The sequence below is a fragment of the Rhinolophus ferrumequinum genome, chromosome 6, assembly GCF_004115265.2.
Source record: "Rhinolophus ferrumequinum isolate MPI-CBG mRhiFer1 chromosome 6, mRhiFer1_v1.p, whole genome shotgun sequence".
NCBI classification, from domain to species: domain Eukaryota; kingdom Metazoa; phylum Chordata; class Mammalia; order Chiroptera; family Rhinolophidae; genus Rhinolophus; species Rhinolophus ferrumequinum.
In genome coordinates, this window is record NC_046289.1 from 74,189,145 (window position 1) to 74,212,051 (window position 22,907).

Here is a 22,907-nt window from a genome sequence, read left to right on the forward strand (position 1 = left end):
ACATCAGTATCATTAAGGGTTTTTTAAAAAATCAAGAAAGCTGGTACACTGTGACGGGGAGGGAGATAGATCTGCAAGGGGACCTGAAAACACTACGTACTTGTAATAACCACGGGAACTGTAGCCTCTGCATGAATAACAGAGACTAGCTCGGTGCTCACCAATCCCCTTTCCTCTCCTGTACATATAGGAATCCTCCCTGACAATTAAGTTGAGGCAATATAATAATTTCTGCCTTTCCCTGGCCCCCAAATTTCCCACAAGAACTTTGACTCCCCTATTTGCATGGTTGGATGTGAAGGATTCTGAAATGATGGAAGCAGCCAGAATTCCTGACTTTCTACTTGATGAAAAGCTGCCCATGAGTGCCACAAAGCCTCCGCTGGACTGTGACACAAACAATAAATTTTTATTGGTCTAAGTCACTGAGATTTGGGGATTGTTTATTAGCCAGTATAGCTTAGCCTGCCCCATTGCCATGAGCGAATGTGGAGCAAGGAGGGTCAGGCAGCCACATCCCCACACCCCCGCAAATGGTAGTGACCTCAGTATAAATAGGCTCCTTGAAGCCCAGAAAAAAAAAATGAAGGAATTGGACTCCCTAGGCAGGTCTCAGTCAAGAGACAGGAAACTCTTCATGGCTAAAGCCTCCCTGGTGATTGTCACTGGGATAGCTATGGCTTCTCCTTCCAGCAAAATCCCTCCTACTCACAGGGGTATTGCCTCCCCAGTTGACCTAATACGTAGATGGTGGCACTATCTGCTACCAATTTCAGGAAGAACAGCTTTAGGGGAGAAGTGCAGAGACTCAGATGTCATAATATGACAAAGGACAGCTATGTGCCAGGGCATGGTACTAAGAGCCTACTTCCAGAAGTCATCCCAGATATGAATTTTGTAGATTTCTTTATGCCTCCTGTTTAGGGCTTATTCTTCTCCACCCCTGGACACCTGCCTTGTTGTTTCACTGAGGTGGTGTTGTTTACCCATGGCATATATACTTTCTAAGCCTAAGACAATGTGGGATCATTTGGCTATCACAGAGTGGCCACTTGATAAACTTCTGTTGCATTAACAGAGATGACTGAGAGGGCTTGGATTAGAGGCCTTAGCATCTCCAAATCAGATTTGAAGAGAAGCCAGTGGCCATACTAATCCCAAAGCAGAAAGAGAACAGCCCAGTCCCGTAGTAGAACCAGAGATACCATGGTCAACTGCAGAGTCATGAAGTTCTGGCTTAGAAGGAAGAACTCTTTCCTTTCCCAGCCCCATACACTGTCCAGGTGTGTTTCCTATGTCTGAGCCAAAATGCTGGAGATGCAGAATCATTATGTTTCTTCCAGTGCCCAGAGGAATTGGCACTTCCTGGGAAAATATGTCATTCCAGAGAGAAAAAGAGATACAGAACCTGAGGACACTGACCAAACCTGGTCATTTTGTGGAGAACCCAAACCTGGTGACTAGGAATGTAACAAGATTTAACAATGGAGCAATTCATCCATTTGTAAATTATTTGCATAGCCATAAAAAGATATTAAAGTGAATGAGGGCCTGGGTTCAGACTCTGTAGGCAAATGGCGTCACTTCAGCCCTCCCCTGAATATGATATATGGTTCTTGAAGGCTATTAGGCATCCAAACAAACCCAAATATATTTCTCCTTGCTCCCTTACATTTACACAGAAGCAGAACTCCTGTGAGGAAGGAACCTGAGAACTTTTGACAGCCAAAGTTACTATGGTTTGCCTAAGGAGCTGGAGCTTCCCTGACTGAGACCAGCTGGCAGGACCATTGATGCAGCCTGAGAGGGAGAGAAGCAGGAAGTGATGGTGGAAGGAGATCTCAGCTGATGCCAGAACCTGCCCTGACGCTGCCAGCCCAAAATCAGGTTTATGCCTCAAAAGGGCTCAGGCAGCGCTGAGTGGTAATATTGAAAGACTATGTCAATTGGTATGTGGTATCCCTTATTATCCCTCTACACCACTCAACACACACACACACCCCTTTTATAGCTACACGTAACCCAGTAAGAATGGTTCCCCTGACTGTGAAGGCTGAGGTAGTGGGGGCGATGCAGGACTTGTGGGTAATGACACACACAAATGGATTCTTCACTAGGCTGTTTTGTGTGAAGTCTTAGAATTTCATTCACAAATGATTTGAAGCCCAAAATGGGGGAGCAAGATATTAACCTGCTCCCCATTTCTTTTTCTGATTTCTGGATATTCTTATATAGCATTCAGTCATTTTTTAAACAAAAATGTTAAAGAATACAATGTAAATGGCTCATAATGCTGCTTCCCAGACATTTGCTATTAACTATTTACAAATGAAAGCAATATGATACATGGATATAGTTAGATAAGTCAACTATTACAGAAAGGTATAAAAAATGTTTTTAAAAACCTGCCAATTTCACTCCCTAAAGGCAACCACTACTTTAAAAATATTTTTATGTACCACTCAGAAATACATCGTGTGTGTATATATCAGCATGCATATTTGTGTCTTTTTTAGTCCTATCAAGGGATTTCTGTAGGCTATTCTGCACATTACTTTTTGCACTTACTAATACATTTTGGAGATAAGAATTATAGAACTACTTCATTCTGTTAATAGATGTATAGCATTCCATAATAGGGGTACATATACCATAATCTACTTAACCAACTCCCTGTTAATAAATATTAGGTAGTTTCCAAATAGGTTATTTTGTTGTGTTTTGAGTTTTGTAATATAAATAATTCCAATATAAATGTTCTTGTACATGTATGTTGGCACATTTTTGCAAGTACATCCACGAAGTACATTTCTATATCAAATAGGAAGAGATTTGTATTCGAAGAGATTTCTCATATTGCTTTCTCAATGTGATTCTCTCTGGCCCCACTGTGTAATAGCAGTTCTATCTTGCTTAATGATCTGGGTCAGTTAGTCCTGTCAGGATGATGAATCCTGTATTTCCTTACTGTCCTTTGTCACAAGGAGGCCAAAGTAGCCAGATGGCAGCCAAAGCTTATAGTTCAATAGAATTCTTGCTTTTTCCCAAGTGAAAGCGTCTCCTCTTTGGGAATGCTTTATACTCACAGAGCCCAGAGATGTAGGGTGGGGAAAATTTTCTCCCAAGTTGGTCTCTGGGAGTGATGGTAAACAGGGCCACTTCTGCTTCCACCCCTTGGTTCCCAGAGGAAAGTGAGGATTCAAGATCCTGCGTGTGGGGACAGAGCCCCAGAGAGCAGTTTCCAGGCTCTCGGCCTCACGTGGAAAGGTGCTGACTCGGGTAGTAGATGGCCGTCAGCTGTGGCTAGTTGGCCGTCAGCTGTAACCCTTGAGCCATTGGCCACTAATATAACAGCCAGGGCTGCGTTGGGGAGGGGAGTCGAGGAGAGTTGTCGGTCGGTTTGCAGAAAAGCGGACAGCAGGTCGCACGTCGTGTGAATCCAGTCTCCAGTGAGACTATAATGGTATGACTCCCCTACCTATGGCTCCATGGGTGTTCCTTTTTGGCCTCACCATATCCTGTGTTCTTGTGTGGGGAGCGGGAGCTGAGACCCCGCATGACACCCTGCGTGACACCGGGGTATGAACTCTGACGGCCCATCTCATCTGTAGGGTCTCATTCTTTTCCGTCCAGGGTCCTGTCCTTGGCATTGCAGCCCTGCCTTAGTTGGAAGTTGAATGTTCTATGGAGCTCCTCTGCTTTCATGGTTAAGCCCTGAACCTGATTCTCAGCTTTCTCTGTCCTCTGGTGGCAGGAGATAGGAGCCTCTTTATATGCCCCCCAGGAGGTCCTCCAGCTTTGACATAGCTTTTAATAACTGAGTAATTACTCTCAGCTTTCTCTTATCCTTCTCCAGAGCATGAATAGAGTTGCTATTTCTCCCATTTTTCAAGACTTGCAACAGTTGATGCATTCCCTTCCACCATACACCAGTTCATAACTGATGAAAAATTGCACTGCCACCTTCCATCGCTGCTCCACCTACCACCGGTGATGCCAGCTGGATGGCCAGTAATCCAGCTCTAATAACCCATCTCATCATCTGCTTTCTTAGAATACTCCCGACACCCACTGTCCCTACTTAGATTTCTCAGGAATCAGACTCTGAGATGGTAACCAACATGCAGGAGGTTTATTAAAAAGTGCTTTTGGTATCAACACCTGTGAAAGGGAAGAGGGAAACAGGGTTAGGCAGAGGATGAAGTCTACGTAGCTGTGATATAGTCTCAATGGAACACCTCAGTCACCTCTGCAGGGAGATCTGAAGATGGGATGACCCTTCATAGCTCTCCTGAGTTGGGGTGAGAGGGCTGAGCTCAGTCCCACTCATTAATCAATCATTGGGTGTGGGCTGCCGGGAAAGGGGCATAACCTTGGGCATGGCCGCTCTCTTCAGCTAAAGAAACCCCTGAGGGGGTTGATTGTTGAGGGCTTTCTGCCAGCAGCACCCCCAGCAGCCGGGGTGATAAATCCTCTAACCCTAAGGGGTGACCCGGGCAGCAAATATCAGCAATCACCACATAACTAGCCCTACCTGTTACATAAACCCTTGGGTACTCTTTGCAAATAGAAAAATGTGCCTAAGGATTATGTGCTCTGTCCTCTGCTCATTTCCAGAAACAGGAACACTGAGGAGCAGGGTGCCCCTGAGAGCCCTCACAGGTTTGCCAAATGTATTACAATAATTTCTTTGGCTCAATCACATGGCTGTTGGCTGGAGGTCTCAGTTTCCCACCACCTGGGCCTCCCTGTAGATCTGCTTGAGTATCCTGACATCATAGCAGCTGGCTTCCCCCAGAGTAGGTGGTCCACGAGAGTGAGCAAGAGAGACTCAATACCTTTCAAGTCCTAATCTCAGACATCACAAACTATCCCTTCCGCCATATTCTATGCTTTAAAAACAAGTCACTGGGAGACCACCTCAGGGAAGATGTAGATGCCTGATCACTGCACTGTATACCTGAAGCTGAAGCTGAACAATAATGAATGTCAACTACAAGTTCATATATATATATATATATATATATATATATACTTACAAGAAGCAGAGTACAGTGTTAGGAATAGAGACAGTGGAAATGTATTGGCTGTGTGTGATGTCAGAGGGATAGTGGATGGGGGAGGGGGGTTGACACAGTGTGAGGGATATAAATGATAAACGTCTATTACTTTGTTTTGTGCACCTAAAACTAATAAAAAAATTTTTTAAAGAACCACGCAAAAAAAAAGCAAGTCACTAAGTATATCGTACACTTAATGTGAGAAGAATTAGGCTCTACCTTTTGAAAGAAGTAGTATCAAATAATCGTGGACATATATTTTCAAACCACTACATATAGAGAAAAGGGTGGTTCCCAAATCAACAATGATAGATACTTCTGAGGAAGGGAGTAGACTAGAGGAGTCAAGTAAAAAGAGCTTTCTGTTTTTCCTCTGCTTTTTGATAAGAGTGTCATCTTGTCATACTTTTGTAATTAAAAAATAGAAATATTATTCTAACATCTATGTATGGTGCCAGCTGGGTACTAAACTTATCAGGGTGATCACTTTGTAAGTTATATAAATGTCTAACTACTATGCTGTACACCTGAAACCAATACAATATTGAGCATCAACTATAATTGAATTTTTTTTTCAATTTAAAAAATAGAAGTATTTTTGACTATTGAAAATGTGGCAACCAGTGAAACTGGGTCAGAAGCCAGGTACCCATCTAAAAGGCAGACTGTGACTTACTGGCTGTCTCTGTCATGGTTTCTCCTGCCTGTTCCCACCCAACTAGACGCAATGGAATGAGGAACAAAATGATCATATCTGAGAGCTTCTCAGAAGAGTCATCATTTTCCTAACACATAACAAGGAGTCAGATGACGCACTTTATTGAGAAGTGAAAAAACATTAGAATCATTAGTTTGTTTCCTGCATCCCCATTCTTCATCCACAATTTCATTTAATACGGAAATCATTACATTTGATGGCTTGATTACAAGCTTTGGGGCAGACATCCCAGGGAAAGTGTCCAAGAGGGCATAATTGGGAGATTCTACACACTCCTGGCTCCCCTAAATTGAGGCTTTGGGATCACTCCTTTTCCTGTGCCCCAGATAGACTCCCATTCTCCAACATCCAGGACCCTCCCCAGTATCTCCATAAAAGTTGGGAAACCCTGTGGGAAGATCTGTGAAGGTCCAAGCAGGGAAATCACATAGCAGCTAGGTAGGGGCTATCCCTGGGGCCTAATGGCCTATCATGAATTTTTTTCTCTCCACCCTTCCTGGGCCTTTGCTGACCCTTTCAGGCGAGGGAAGGAACTTCAGCTGTGTCGACAAGAGCATAACACTCCATCTCCGCAGGCTCCTGCCTCTCCCTTACCTGACCCTTTGCGTAGGAGAAACTGCCAGAGTCCCCAGGCTCCATGCTACATGGAGGAAACCCATCTGTCAAGACAACAAGCAGGAACACAAAGGATCTTCTCCCTGCATAGAAGAGAGTACTTTTAGATGTGGCCTATCCCCTCATTGTCCAGACTAAGAATCATTTTATGGGCCCCAAAGGCATTGCTAGAAGACCCAAGCTTCAACAATTGTCCCTAGTCTAGATTCAAGTCTTGTATTTGTCATTTGTTTGTGATTTTTTTCCCTTTGAAGGAAATCATACACTAGAGAACTCCCAGTTTGGAGACATTTGGGAGTTGGGTAGGGCTGCTTCCCCAAATTGGGACTCCTGAAGATGTGGCACATCAGGGAGCCCCCAGACGCTGTGGGCAGCAAAATCATAGCTCTGATTCCATCTGCTGCCCCTGGGAGCTACTTAAGAGGCAAAGTCTCTCTCTGACCCCATTTCCATCCCAATATACCCTATCTCCAGTTTCCCTGCGCCTCTGAGAAGGCTCTCCAAGGTAAAGGTTGCAGGTCAGCAAAGCCCAATGGTCATCTTCTTTTAAGAATGAGACCATCTCAGCAGCTTCCCTAGAAGTATTTCTAAATATGGGCCCTGATGTTTGCTTCCTACACAGTAATCAGGTGGGGGGTTTTCCCAGCACCTCCCTGGTCAGACTGTCAAAGACAGTGTTTTAATGGGGGGATGTGATTAGAGGTAAATTAACAAAGGGCAGATTCAAGCCTATAAAATAGGGATTAACTTTGGGCAAAGTGGCATTTACCTAAAGAGTTAGCCTCCCTAGCCCACATGAGAATGAACTTGAAATGTTTAGGCTACTACATTAGGGATGCCTTATATTAGGTTGGTGCAAAAGACATTGTAGTTTAAAAGGTTAAAAAATGCAAAAAGCGCAATTACTTTGGCACCAATCTCATAATTCTGCACAAGAAGTAACATAGTCAATGATTTCTGCACAGTGAACTTTTTCAGGACAACCTGGAAGTTGTCCTCCTCTCTTCAAGAGCCAGGGCTAGTTATAAATAGCTCAGTGCAAAGCAGAAAGAGGTAAACCATTTACAGACACTAAGCAACACGCATTTCTGCAGACTTACCCCTGCAGGTAAGGGCGACTGCTGTAGCTAATTCCCTTTACTGCTCAGGACATACCTTCTGAGGCAGACCCAGGGGTGGCCCCCTGAGGATATCTACATCTTAATCCCCAGAATTTGTAAATGTTTCCTTCTGTGGCAAAAACATAAAATAAAATATAATAAAAAGCACATTGCAGATGTGATTACCGTAAGGACCTTGAGATTAGGAGATTATCCTGGGTTATCTGGATGGGTTCTAAATGTCATTACAAGGGTCCTTATAAGAGGGAAGCACAGGCAGATCTTGGAAGTGGAGGTTGGAGTGATGCCCTTTGAAGGTAGAGCAAGGGGCCATAAACCAAGGGATACAGGTGGCCACTAGAAGCTGAAAAATATAAGGAAATGGATCTCCTCTGAGAACCTCCAAAAGAAACCAGCTCTACCAACACCTTGACTTTAGCCCAATGGGACTGATTTGGACGTCTGACCTCCAAAACTATAAGATAATACATTTATATTGTTTTAAACCACTAAATTTAAGGTATTTTGTTACAGCAGCAAGAAATTAATATACTCTCTCTAAGTCTATCATTGTGTGTTATTTTTAACAGTTTTATTGAGATATAACTGACACACAATAATGGTACATATTTAACGTGCACAATTTGATAAGTTTTGATATATGTATACACCCATGAAATCATCATCACAATCAAGATAGTGAATATATTCATTACCTCCAAAAGTTAACTCATGTACCTCTGTAATCCCTCACTCCCAGCCCTCCCTGAGCCACCTTTTCTCCCTTTCAGGAAACCACTAGTTCTCTATCACTAGAGATGAGTTGGTTTTATATAGATGGAATCCTGCGGTATGCACTCTTTTTTGTCTGGCTTCTTTCACTCAACCTAGATGTTTTGGGATTCATCAATTTTATGTGCATATCAATAGAGTAGTCCTCCCTCACCGTATCCACAATTTCGCTTTCTGTGGTTTCGGTTACTCATGGTCAACCGCAATCCACAAATATTAAGTGGAAAATTCCGGAAATAAACAATTCATAAGTTTTCAATTTTGCACCATTCTGAGTAATGTGATGCAATCTACTCCTTTCCACCCTGGAATGTGAATCATCCTTTTGTCAAGAATAACGACACCCATTCCATAGTCATTTAGTAGCCTTCTGGGTTATCAGATCAACTATGGGGTATTGCGGTGCTTGTGTTCAAGTAACACTTATGTTGCTTAATAATCGCCCAATGTGTAATGGCAGCGATACTGGCAGTTTGGATATGCCAAAGAGAAGCGAAAAAGTGTTTCCTTTAAGTGAAAAGATAAAAGTTCCTGACTTCATAAGAAAAGAAAAAAAATTGTATGCTGAGGTTGCTAAGACCTATGGCAAGAATGAATCTTCCATCTGTAAAATTGTGAAGAAAGAAAAAGAAACTCATGCTAGTTTTGCTGTCACACCTGAAAATGCAAACACATCTCATCACGTAGGCATTTTCTCCTCTCACATCACAAAAAGAAGAAGGGTGAGTACAGTACAATAAGATATTTTGAGAGACAACACATTTGTATAAATTTTATTACAGTATGTTTTTACAATTATTCTACTTTATTATTAGTTATTCTTAATCTCTTACCGTGCCTAATTTTAAATTAAACTTTATCATGGGTATGTATGTGTAGAAAACTATATATATAAAGTCTGGTACTCTTCATGGTTTCAGGCATCCACTGGGGGTCTTGGAACATACCTCCTGCTGATAAGGGGGGACTGCTGTAGTTAATTCCCCTTCACTGCTAGGTGGTATTCCATTGCATAGATATACTACAATTTGTTTATACACTCACTTGTTAGTAAACATCTGAGTTGTTTCCATTTTAGCTGTTATAGAAAAAGCTGCTATGAACATTCATGCAAAAGTCTTTGTATGCTTTCAGTTTTCTTGGGTAAATATCTACAAGTGGAATGGCGAGATCATATAATAGGTGTCTGTTTAACTTTTCAAGAAACTGCCAAACTGCTTTCCAAAGTGGTTGTACAATTTTACACTCCCAGCAGTGATAATAGCTTGCTTTTACCTTTTTCAATCTATTTAAGCGTTTAATTAAGTGGAGCTCATCTCCACCCATAAATATGGTTTATAAAAAATGCAATGTTGGGGCTGGCCCGGTAGCTCAGGCGGTTAGAGCTCCGTGCTCCTAACTCCGAAGGCTGCCGGTTCGATTCTGACATGGGCCAGTGGGCTCTCAACCACAAAGTGGCCAGTTGAATTCCTCAACTCCCGCAAAAGTCCTGTTCCCCTTCCCCAATAAAATCTTTTTTAAAAAGGCAATGTTACAGTAATGAAAAGCATGAATATAAACAACAGAGAAAAAGAGACAATGAAAATTAGACAGAGGAAACAGAGATAAAAAGAAAAAATAGCAGTCAAAGGGCAGAAATTGGAGAAGAGGAAAGGGATAGAGGAAAATAAGAAAGAATGAAAAGAGAGGGAGAAACACAAGAAAGTGGTATCAGACCCAGCTAGAAACACATGGCTCGTGCAAACCAGGCTAGTTAAGATTTTAATAAAGGGACTATTTTCAAAGGGCTTATGAAAGCAACAAGGGATACTGCAGTGCCTTGGTTACCACCTTTAGGCCTAAAGGGTCTCAGGAAAGGAAGATTCTGGGCACTCTCAGGGAATAGCCACAAGAAGAGGGCTACCTTTGCAAGTGGGATGCAGCCAACCCTCTTAAACTGGAAGGGCGCAAGCCGCTGCAATAAACATCTCCACTTCTGTCTGTACCATCCCCCATCCCGTCTCCATCTCCTGCTGATGGTTTCCGTGAGCTGAACCCAGCCAGAAGGCATCAGAGTATATTGAGGTTGTCCACGTAGGCCAGCTTTCCTGGCTAGGAGTGGATGGGTGCAAAGTGGGTCTGAGGGGCAATAAAAAGAAGACACCAAGTAGAGAACCCAACAGAGGAAAGGGACAAAGAATTAAGCTGCTTTTTCATCTGCCTCTATTAATGACATGAAAAGACTGAGAAAGCAATGTACACTGATTTAGGAACAAGCCAAGGGAAGGCGGTGCCTTGTGACGTGCAGGGCTGTGCACCAGAATTTGGATTATAATTGGTCCACTCAGTTTTGAGACCTATTTTGAAGGAGTTATTAACTTGGGCTTTAAAAACAAACAAAACGATTAATTCTAAAACTGTTGCTGTTGCAGATCTCATCCTGTTTGTATCCCTACTAAAAAGGGGAAAACTCTTCTAAATCGTGCTACGTGTCCACAGATTTGAGTGAATGTGGGCTATAAAAGCAGGTATCTTAATGTGATTACTTTTTGGAGATGCAGATTTTAAGCATTCTATTTTTATTTTTGTTTTTTTATTAGTTTCAGGCGCACAAAACAATATAATAGTTAGACATTTATCACTTATATCCCTCACACAGTGACAATTCCCCTCCTCCTATCCACTACCCCTCTGACGTCGCACACAAGACGTTATTTTTTTCTAGTAAGTTTTTTGTTTGTTTTTTTTAAACATACTGTTTAAAAAATAGTGCTTTGCCAAGCACTATTGTAGGCCAGAATTTACGATAGGGATCATTTTAGCAGAGTTTTCAAATTTTAACTCTGGTGTTTTGTTTCACGCATATACCTTGACATGCATTTAAAAACTCTTAAACAAAAACTAGATTTAGGGAGCCTATATTAATGAAAAAAGTTAACAGCCATGAGTAAATATTGGAAAACATTTATTGTCAGTAACTTTTCTGTAAATTATTTCTACTGCAATTTTCTTGTCTATTTAATAAAATACAAAAGTTAAATGGAAAAAAAAAAGCAGGTATCTACAGCAGGAGGAAAGTTGAGTCTAAGGACTGGTGACACTTCATGGAAAGACACAAAATGTCTTTGATCCTTAGAGTTGATGCAAAAGTACTAGTAGGACAGGTCTTCTTGGCTGATGGTTATTCTTCCCGTTTGTCAGATGACCTACATATTTTGGTGTTAATCATCTCCATTTTACTCATTTCAACCTGAGGACTGCTGGCAAGAGAACAAGATAACCAAGGGAGGAACTCAAGCACCCGTAGGATCTACCGGATCTACCGGGAGAGCTGGAAATTTTCTCTGCAACCTTTTTTCTTTTCTTTGTTTTTTTTGTTTGTTTGTTTGTTTTTTTGTTTGTTCGTTTGTTTCCAGAGCCATTTATTCATTAAAATATATTCAAAATGCCATCAACAATTCTCCTGTGTGTATTGTGCTGATAAATAGACACTGAAAGGATTTAACAAGTTCATCATTTAATAAGTCGGAATTCACTTTCACCACATGGTATTGTACACGGTCATCTGTTGAAACAGATTTCTTTTTAACATCTTAATTTAAAAAAGTCAGATACTGTGAGTTCTGTATATCTTTTCTTTTTTTAAATCTCATAAAATCCTAAATTTCATCTTGTTTAAATTATATCTATATTCCATCTTTTAGGGAATCTTTAGGGTGTCCATAAACAAGCCATTCATAATAAAATATTTTTAGAACACTTTATTACCTCAGGTGGGAAAACTGAGATCTTTTTTCTCATGGAAGGTATGAACTACTAGTGCCTGATAGGGATGAATTCATCAGCCGCTTTTTACAAAGTGAACACTGAAGGGAAACCTTCAGACGATTGGTAGGAATTTTAACATCTAGAGAGCAGTCAAGTTTTCTTTAATTGAAGCTTCCTGGTGATGTTTTGTCTGTTCTCTTTGCTCAGAACCTCTAAAGGGGAAAGTTAAGAAAAGTCGAGCTTATTGCTATTAATTTCTTCTTCCAGGGCCCGCAGTCCATGAATCTAATGAGGTTATACTAACAGGACAGGTAGTCTGCTATCTTCCCACAAAGTCTGATAGGTGGAAAGATAGTCAACAAAATTTTCTATTTATCTACTCACAAATGTGAGCCAACTTAGGGGTAGAGTGGAAAGAACAGTTAAATATGAGGTCAGCAGTGTGGTATTCTAATTCCACTTATTTTACCAACTAGCTGTATATGCTCAGGTAAAATTTTTCTGTGTCTGTTTCCTATAGCTTTTCAACAGAATGATTACATGTAACAAGACTAACCCACCAGTTAAGACCATTCAACAGAAACTGCTGTGGGGTAGTATAGCCCAGGACAGATTTAATGATGTAAACAGGAAATGTCACAAAATGCAAGTAAGGAACAGCCTAGGACAGAAAAGGCCAGAAGAATACAGCACAAAGAAGCAGAGTGCAGAAGTTTCACCACAGAATGGAGGTATAGGCCAAATCACCACACCACACAGAGCCAGAAGCCATCCCCACGTTAGTAAGTTAGCACCAGGCATTTTGTAGGACATCTTAGAGTCTCCTCAGGAATACAATTGACAGACTCTAAAAAAGCAAACTTTGAGCAAGTGCATAAGCAAAGGCCCTGTGTTCATCAGCTAGGACTGCCAGAACAAAACACCACAGACTCGGGGGCTTAAACGACAGAAATGTATTTCCCACAGTTCTAGACCCTGGAAGTCTGAGATCAGGGTGTTGGTAGGTCTGGTTTCTCCTGAGCCCTCACTCCTTGGCTTGCAGAGGGCCGTCTTCTCGCTGTGTCCCCATATGGTCCTTCCTCTACGCATGCACAGAGGTGTCTCCTCCTCTTCTTACAAGGACATCAGTCTTATTGGATTAGGGCCCACCTTTCTGACCTCATTTAATCTTCATTACCTCTTTAAAGGCCCTATCTCCAAATATAGTAGCATTGGGGGTTAGGGCTTCTAGATAGGAATTTGGCAGGGACACAATTCAGTCCATAACAGGCTGTAATATCAGGGAGACCTCTGTGCAGACTGACACGGGACAAGAATAAAGAGACACAAAGAATATGGAAAACACAACAGGGAAATCCAGGCAGAGCAAAACTGTGTTCTCTTAGCCATACATGGATAAAAGTCTTTGCCCATTTCCTGAGGATGAATTGGGAAACAATTTATAATTCATTCCACACATATATATTGAGTATCCTCTGTGTACCAGGGACTGTGATAGGTGTTGGGGGTATTAAATTAACTAAGCAAGGAGGCCATTAGACTCAGGTGGATCTAATGCCATGGCAGCCTACGTAAGCAAACCAAAATCTAAGCCTGCAAGTGCCTCAAGATTACAAAATTGAAACCTAAGGACAGCCAGGCACAAACAGCCAACTGGGCTTGAGGCCAGTCAACAATTTCTTTGCTTCCACCATTTCTCTATAAAAGTCTCTCCTGACACTCCGGCAGGTGGAGTATTCCTAACCACTTCCAGTTTGGTGCTGCCCAATTCAAATCGATTTTTGCTCAAACTTAAAATTGTTAATATGCCCAGTTTTTCTTTTAACAGGGGACAGGGATGTAACTTCAAGCACAAACAACTCACCTTCAAGCTTACAGCTAATAGGGAAGACAGATAGAGTGGGGTGACGGATAGGATAGTCAATGCTATAACCGTACGTAGACTGAGAGGTTGAGGAAGGGACTGATTCAAGCAGAGAGACCAGCAGAGCAGAAGCCAAAACAGCAAGCACATTTGAGAAACTGACAGGCCGGCTCCAGAGAGCAATGGGAGAAGGGTGTGGCAGATGAGTCTGGGCATGACCTGATAGAACTGGGAGGCCAGGTTAGGATTTTACTCTTTATCCTGAGATCAGTAGGAGGCCCCTGATGGATTTCAAACAGGAGCTGACATGACTAGCTGTCGGTTTTGAAAAGATTACTCTGGCTCCATTTTGGAAAACAACTCAGAACCCCCCACCCCATATGTCATTTAAAGTTCATTATATAAAAGCATGTCCTCATTACCTGTATTCCCATGCTATGGTATAATAAAGAATTTGTTTGGTCTTTGTCCTGGCTGGGTTCCTGGTACAGAGCTTCTAAAACTCTTGGGATTTCCCAAGAAATAGAAGTGTATTTGTTATTCATGAGCTCCTGGAATCACACCTGAGTTTATGCTAATAAGATGATTAAGTGGGAGCTACCTAGAAGTCACCAGAAAGACCAACCACTTGATTAGAAAGTCAGCCCTGCCCCACCTCCAGTGTTAGGGAGGAAGGCTGGAGATTGCATTCAGTCCTTGTTCCGTGATTTAATCAAGCATACCTAAGTATCAGGTTGGTGCAAAAGTAATTGTGGTTTTTGCAATTATTTTTAAGCTTTTAAACCACAATTACTTTTGCACCGATCTAATAATAAAACCTCATAAAAACTGGACACCAAAGCTCAGAGAAGCATCCTGGTTGGTAAACACGTTAGATGTGTTGGGAAGATGACAGATCCTGATTCCTATGGAGAGGTCAGGGAAACTGCATGTGGGACACTCCGGGACCTTGCACCACCTGTCTCTTCATTGGGCTGGTCTTCTTCTATATCCTTTATAATAAAATTATAATTATAAATATAGTGCTTTCCTGAGTTCTGTGAATCATTCTAGCAAATTATCAAACCTGAGGGGGTTGTGGGAACCTCCCAAATTTGCAGCCAGTTGGTCAAAAATGTACGTGGCTTGGGGACCCCCAAAGTTTGTCTGGCATCTGAGGTGGAGGCAGTGCTGTGGAGCACTGAGCCCTCAACTTGTGGGGTCTGCAGTAATTCTAAGTACCAGAATTGGATTGCAATACACCAGATGGTATCAGACGAATGGACTGAAACAGAATCCAGGCCATATTTTGTCCTGGTCATTCTTAATTTCAAATCAAAGAATCTTTTGTCAAAGGGAGTAAAAAGACTTGTCCCAAAACTAAGAAATGGGCAGATTTGTCAGCACTGGAGAAAAAAACCACTGGCTTTGGGCAGCTTCAAATTCAGATCTGGTTACCTGGCAGCAAGCCCCCTGGCTCAACACCGTGCCTGCTTTCTTGTTGTTGGCCAGAACATAATTCGGAGGTTCAATCTTGTTATTGCCATTCCTGGACACACTGCTGCTGCTTGTCATTTGCTCCTGAGAAGTGTTGCTATCACTGGCTTGCGAGTCTGCACGCCTGTCACCTCAGGCCACCTTACCATGAACTTCCTTCCCAACAACCGACATACACTTGATGTTTTGGTGATCTGTGAAATGAAACTGCATGCAGCGGTTCATACTCCTTAAAAATGAGCTGCCACATAAGCATCATTTGCCAACTCTAAAACCTCTCCCTTCGTACCCTTTCTAGACCATCAAACTCTTTAGTTTCCTTGTTAACAAATTAATAAACGTTGAATTGTGCTTGAGATCAATTTATCTAAGAAAATTTTAAAAATATCTTCTAGGAGTGACAATACTAAGACTTCATGTTAGTAATGGTCAGCAGGAAAAAACATCTCTTCCAGAATGCTGTCTTAATGAGGACCATTTCAGTCCAGATAGATCACAGGTTACGTATTTCACATGCCCAAGCAAGGCACGTGAATTAGAAACATACTGGTACTTAAAATTAATACATAATTTAACAAATTCTGCCATTAAAGTTTTTAGGCCTTTTTAATCATTTGTATTATAAATTCGGTTATCAAATTTTTCATAACTAGAAGTAAAATCCCATTACAAATGATTCTCAATAATAATTCTCTTTCAAGTCATCCACAGCAGCAATGCTTCTGATTTTAGCAGTGGTCTTTGTAATAACAAATGTCCAGTAGGAAAATCCCCAATTGCCCATTCTCTTTGTCATAGATAAAGCTGAAAGAACTCAACCAGCCAAGAAGCAATTCTATTTTTTCCCCATCCCTTTGTAGCAAATGTCTTTCTACCACTTACTTCTCCCCTTCACCATCATTCCTCACAGCAAAACATATAAAAATATTGTTTTTTAATTACAGAGGGTGCCAAAAAAATGTATACTCATTTTAAGAAAGGAAAATTGTATTAAAATCATAATACTCAATATATACCAATAACAGAAGATGAATACATGTGACATTCACGTTTGACTTCTGCAATTATAAGAGGTGCTCAGAGTGGTTACCATCAGCGTCTAGACACTTCTGATTATGGTGAACACCAAAGTGTCCACTTCTATACATGTTTTTGGCACCCCCAGTATTTAGAAGTTGGACTAAGAAAAGAAATGGGTTGGCTAGTATTTTTCTCCTTGTTCTACTGGGTGCAGAGCTCATTCACTTCAGAGTCTCTAGAATGTGTTCTAATTCATTTCCAGGTTCTACATCCCTCGTCACTGCGGTCATCTGCCTACGGCTGGTTTTGCAAGGACCAAATAGAACCACAGAGTAGAGAAAGAGTGAGTGGACCCTGCCCCAGCTTCTTATGCTGCCTCCTTTATTTTGTGCCACCAGGACTAAGCTTAACTACAGTTTCCCATTCTTGGTCCAGCTTATCAAGATTTCTAGGGGATCACTAGAAATATGTCATTACTAATTGTGTTCTTGAGTATACAAGAAAATAATATTCTCTATTTCAGAGCAGAAGGAAGAGAGTATATGGTGTATGTAATTTGTTTATACATTCACACACACACACACCCACACACACACACACATACACACACACAGACAGATACACATCCTGTTTCTATATTTTGGCTCTGTTTTGTTTCTATGTGATCTGGGATTATGCACCTTCTCACATAACCTTCCACTTTTTTCAAAACATTTTCCCTTATAGACAATATTCAGAGATATTTTTAGGTACCAGTTACCAGAAAAAAGAAAGTCAAAGTGCTTTAATAAGCATTTATAGTTTTCATCAAAATTAATGCGTTTTTTAAATACAATTGGTCCTTATAATTATATAAATGTAGTCACATTAAACCTGATAATGTCATTGATGAGATTTTTTTTTTTGATTCCCAATAATTGGACCAACTACAAAGCCAACTAGGATTTTTAAGTGTTATTTTCATTCCCAAAGGAAATACAGCGAAGTAAAAAAAGATAAAATCTTCTTGGTCACAGCAAGAATGCAGAGGACTATTACATCTGTCTCTTTACAAATTTTACCTCAAACACATACATACAAAAATCTACTTCAAACAAACCACTGCCATTAACTCAAACCTGATCAATAAAGTCAGCAGAAGAGGTTACATATTTCTCCATGCCAGTACAGAGAAAAATATAATACACCACCATTATTTGGGACACCTGGGGACAAAAAGATCTAAAAATTTTCCCCTTGAAAATAGTAGAAAAAATAAATAGCAGTCTTTTAGATTCTGTGAATGGGGGCAATATGGCTGGAATTGATTATACGGGGTATTCATAAAATCCTTGTGCTACTTTACATTTAACTTTAGAGCTTTGTTAAATCTGGTGGTAAAAATAATTAAAACATATTTGTTATGAGATAAAAGAGTACATTATCCTCTACTAGCTGAAATGAACTTCAGTGCGGCTGGTCATAGCACAGACTTTTCCTTCTCTGCTACAGAAATCATTTGTAATTTCTTCAGGATCCAGAATAAGCAGCACAGTTGTTCTGTAAAGGGTTTAGCATGGACACTAACCAGCGTCACCTGGTGCAGCTGGAACTCATGGGAGCAGGGTCAGTAGGGTGTGGGGACAGAGTCCCAGAGAGCAGTTTCCAGGCTCTCGGCCTCACGTGGAAAGGTGCTGGCTTGGTTATTAGATGGCCATAAGCTGTAATCAGATGGCCATCCGCTGTGGCTGGTTGGCCATCAGCTGCTACCGGTTGGCCATTAGCCACTAATATAACTGCCGTGGCTAAGCTAGGGGGTTGGTTGGCAGAGAAGCCGACAGCGGATTGTGGCTAGCAAGTGGGGTGGGTTGGTTGGCAGAGTAAACATACGGTGGATTACGCATCGTGTAGAGCCTGCTTCCTGTGTCTCCAACCCAACCGCCAGCAAGACTGTAAGGGTATGAACCCCCATCCGTGGATCCGTGGGTGTTCCTTTTTGGCCTCACCATATCCTGCGTTCTGGTGCGAGGAGCGGGAGCTGAGTCCCTGCATGAAACAGGGTCATATGGGAATCCAAATCGTGCCACAAAAGGGTTACTTGTGAGCATGTTACCACAACTCTGATGTTTGATAGGGTCAGAGTAGCCTAATGCAACCCTTTTCACAGAAACACTACACCTGTCCCCAGCAGCCTCACCTGAGCGCTGCATAGACCAGTATAGACACCTGCCACTCCTCCTTCAAGGGTCTGTGTTTCCTCAGCTCTTGTTCTGATGAAAAGTTAATATCTTCATTCAGGCTTCAATAGATCTGAAGTGGCCTGACAGTCATTCTGCCTCCTTAAAGTGACATGGCACTTCTCAGCTTTGATTTGTTTTATGTTAATTTTATAGTTTACAGCTCAGAAAGCATTTAACCCCCCCTTTTTCCAAGTTCTTGCAGGTGACCTCACTGTTGCCTCCTCATTCTGCCGTCAGGTAATATTATCCATATTTGAGGATAACAGAACAGAGATTAAGGTCAGAGAGCTGGTCCCCAAAACGGGACTTGACTTCTGACTGCTAATCCTGTTCTTTCTATCTTACCAACTATTGAAGAGAAGAAACTGGAACGATACCCAGCTACCCCAGCACCACTGGCCCCAGATCCTTGAGCCCAGCCTGGTGTGTCTGCTTCCTCCCCAGCTCTCTCACACTGGCCTCGGCAACATACCACAGCAGGTTACCTGTTCCAAGCCTCCCTGGTGTCCCAACTATACACACCCAGAGGGTCTGGCTACGCCCTACACCTCAGTTTCCATCTGCACTACAGAGCGATTGGTTCTGGCCTTGCTTTGCTGCTCCAGCCATGCCACCCACGACACACACACTTTCCCTCGGTGGTCTTTGCCACCATCTCTGTTCATCTTTTGCATTGCAGCTTTCTTCTCCCTTGACCCTCAACCCCAAGATTCAACCTGGTCTCCACCACATCCACTGGACTCCCAGGAGGGCCCACTCCCACTCGTTACCCTCTTTCTAGCCTTGGCATGATCTCTACTCCCCACCTTTGCAATATTTGGCACACTGACTAAATGTCCTAGATTTTCCAAGACTACATTGATTTCAACTATGTTGTCCCATCATCAGACCATTTGGCCCAATTTTTGGATCAGAAATATAGTCAATGTAGATTTATTGCACCTAGATATTATTTTTGTAATTGGTGCCACATGCACAGGATACAAAATTCAAAAGGCATTGAAGAGTATGGAGTAAATATTAAGTCTCTTCTTAGTCCTGTTCTACAGGCTCACAGGCCTCCAGTTCCCCACTTCAGACACGGCAACTGTGAATAGTTTCTTATCCTTCCAGATACATGCCATGAATCCCTGACCTGGTGGTATTGGCCATGTTTCAGCAACAGCATTGACAATCTCTTAACAATTTATAAATTTAAAATTAGTTCAAAGAAAGAAATAAAAATAAGTTCGGCATCAGTCCTACCCACCTAGATGAACTCATGTCATTTCTCTAAATTGCATTCCAATTTTTAACTACATGCACATATTTTTCATCGCTTAATTGTGGTGTTATAAAAGCTCAGTTCTACTTCCATTGCTAGTTTCATACACATTTAATTTTCATTATTTTAATAGCTACATAATAGGGGTTTGGAGGTTTTATTTTAAGTTTTCACAATTATAAATAATACCAGTATAACCACCTATAACTTTTTCTTCTTTGAATTATTGCCTTAGGATAAGTTCTTAGAGTGGTAGTAGTCAGTCTAGGGAATGGTTCATGTTACATTTAGCCAAATAATTCTCTTAGAAAGGTGACAGCACTTCGCAATGCCTCATACAGGTATGAGCATACATCTTTACTTTTATTCCATCAAATACAATAATTATACTTATCAACAACAAAAAAACACTCCCTCATGCTGTTCTCATTTATATATTTCTGTAATAGATAACTCAGATCAGTGCCATCTATTTAGGTTTCTGTGTTGAATGCAGACTTCTGTTAGAAGCAGTCCTCAGAGCAAAATAGAGTAAGGTGAGTGACTGGTTGGATTTTCTAGGACCTTGAAGAGCTTATGGGTTTTTGTCATATCCCACATGTAAAGGGCAGTTTGGCAAGGTCAAGAATGAATGGACATATAGAGGAAAAACTGAGGGTTGCTAGATGGGAGGGGGTAGGGATGAAGGAGAAGGTGAGGGGATTAGAAAGCACAATCGATAAATTAATTAATTAATTAATCAATTAATTAAAATTTAAAAAAGCATAATCGGTAACCACAAGAGTGCCACAGGGATACGAAAGACAGTTTGGGGAATGTAATCAATATGTTGTAAAGACTTTATAGGGTATGTGATGGTCACTTGTCTTATTATGGAGACCACTTCATGGATGGTGTAGGTACCTGACTACTGCACTGTACGCCTGAAGCTGAAGCTGAATAATAGTGAATGTCAACTATAATTATATATATATATATATTTAGTCACAGGATGTGGAGTACAGCATAGGGAATAGAGTCAGTGGAACTGTAACAGCTATATACGATGTCAGAGGGGTAGTAGAGTGTGGGGGGGTGGTTATCACTTTGTGAGGGGTGTAAATGGCTAACTGTTTTGTACACCTGAAACTAATAATAAGAAGAAGAATGAATGCACCCTTTCTCATTCTCTCTCTCTCAATCTCTCTCTCTCTCTCTCTCTCTCTCTCTCTCTCTCTCTCTCTCTCTCTCTCTCTCTCTCTCTTTCCGTCTCTCTCTCCTCTGCCTTTCTCCCAACCTTAGTGATTTTGATCCATATCCACCAAGCCATTTTTATGTTACTAGAAAAGGCAATAGTCTTTCCAATTTACATTCCTTAAAAGTTATCTCTTTTCACTTGTTATTGCAGATGTATTCTCCTTATTGTTTAAAATGTATGTAAGATCCTCCCACCTTGGAAAGCAAGACCTGGACTTAAACTTGGGCTCTTCACTTACCAGCTATATCCCTTGGGGAAATCACTTAGCTTCTTGGAGGTTAATGTCTATCAGTAATGTGGGAAAATAAAAGCATATGTCTACCTCACATAGTTGTGGTGAAGATGAAGTGAAAAGATGTATGAGTGTGAGAACTGTGTTGTAAATAGCAAGTCTCTCCTCAAATGTTCGTAAGTATTCTATTAGACCATATGACTCTTCTCTGTTTCAAGTCTAATCTCTGTTGCTTCTAGAAAAATGTATTATTGCATCTTTAATTATTAATTTACTGCCTTTTATTTTGGCTGCTTATTCAGAAGTCTAATCATTTAAAATCGCAATGCTGAACTCTATTCTCCAGATCTGCCTCCTGAAATGTTTCATTTCTTGATTTTGTTTCTTAAAATTCTTGATATATCACTCAAGGTCTTTTTTGTTTGTTTGTTTTGGTTTTTTACTGATTTAAGTGCCACTTCTGCTTTGTGCAGATTAAACATTTTCAGTTTGTTTTTTGCAATGATCATTACCTTCATTCTTTTTTATTCTGACCTTCTCTCACTTAAAAGGATATAGTGTCCACTTCATTTCTTTGAAAAGAGGCTCTAACCATTTTCTGAATTCTGTGTGGTTCCCTGCAGTTGCTCTTTTTCAAGATTAATTAAAATAAAGTTTTCTGTACATTCTTTGGTCTTTTTTGAGTGGTGCTTTGTCAGGGAGCCCACACTAATTTTTTGAGTTGAATGCGTTTCACCTTAGTTACCTTAGTGACTTATCTCTGCTATTCTGCTGAAAATTCTTTAGTAGACTTTCTGATTGATTTTAATAACATTTGTGATTAGGAGTTTGAGTTTCTACTCACTCCACCATCTTCCTGGATAATTTTCCTACTATGTCAGATTTTTCTATCATCTAGTTCAATAGATTCTAGAAAGAATCCAAAGACCAATGATGAGATTCAAACTAGAGAGCCAACATTTTCATTAGTAAACTAAAAAAATGCCTTTTTGTGCTTTGTTGTTGCTATTAAGGTTCAGGCTGGGCCTAGGGAAGGAGAAACAAGGATGGAATACTGAAATAAAATCTTGCCACAAACCCCTTAATAACTCTACTTATTAACTGCATTTCTAACATTTCTGAACCTTCTAGGCATTTTGCAAGCAGCAAAGGCTACATTGGTTTCCTTATCTATAAATAAGGGGGATGCTAAATTATTTCCAAGGTCTTTTTCAAGTTCTGAATTTCTACATTAAATAATATTTAAGCTGCAGGTTAGGAATGAATTGATATGACCAGAATTCTCCCCAATTCCTGCCACCCCGCCTTCAAAATGCACACATATGTGTTTGTGCATACACGTGCACACACACACTTGATTTTGTTTCTTAAAATTCTTGATATCCCCATTTGTAAATTTTTCAAATCAATTGTTACAAAATATAAAATGAACCAGTGAGGGGGGAAATGAGAGAATTGAATAGGCAATTCTTCCCTCTGGAATCAGGGCAGCCTCTGCTCGCCTAGATCTGCTCCAGCACGCAAGATACCTAGGAGAAGACCCCACACGCAGTCAAGGCCAAG

The 22,907-nt window shown here is 41.0% G+C and overlaps 1 protein-coding gene across 1 annotated transcript in view; it reads right to left on the reverse strand.

Annotated features, from left to right (window-relative positions):
- LOC117023027 (dehydrogenase/reductase SDR family member 2, mitochondrial) overlaps nucleotides 1–22,907 on the reverse strand; it is a 107,372-nt gene that overhangs the window by 57,784 nt on the left and 26,681 nt on the right. The gene's annotated exons all lie outside the window — the stretch shown is intronic.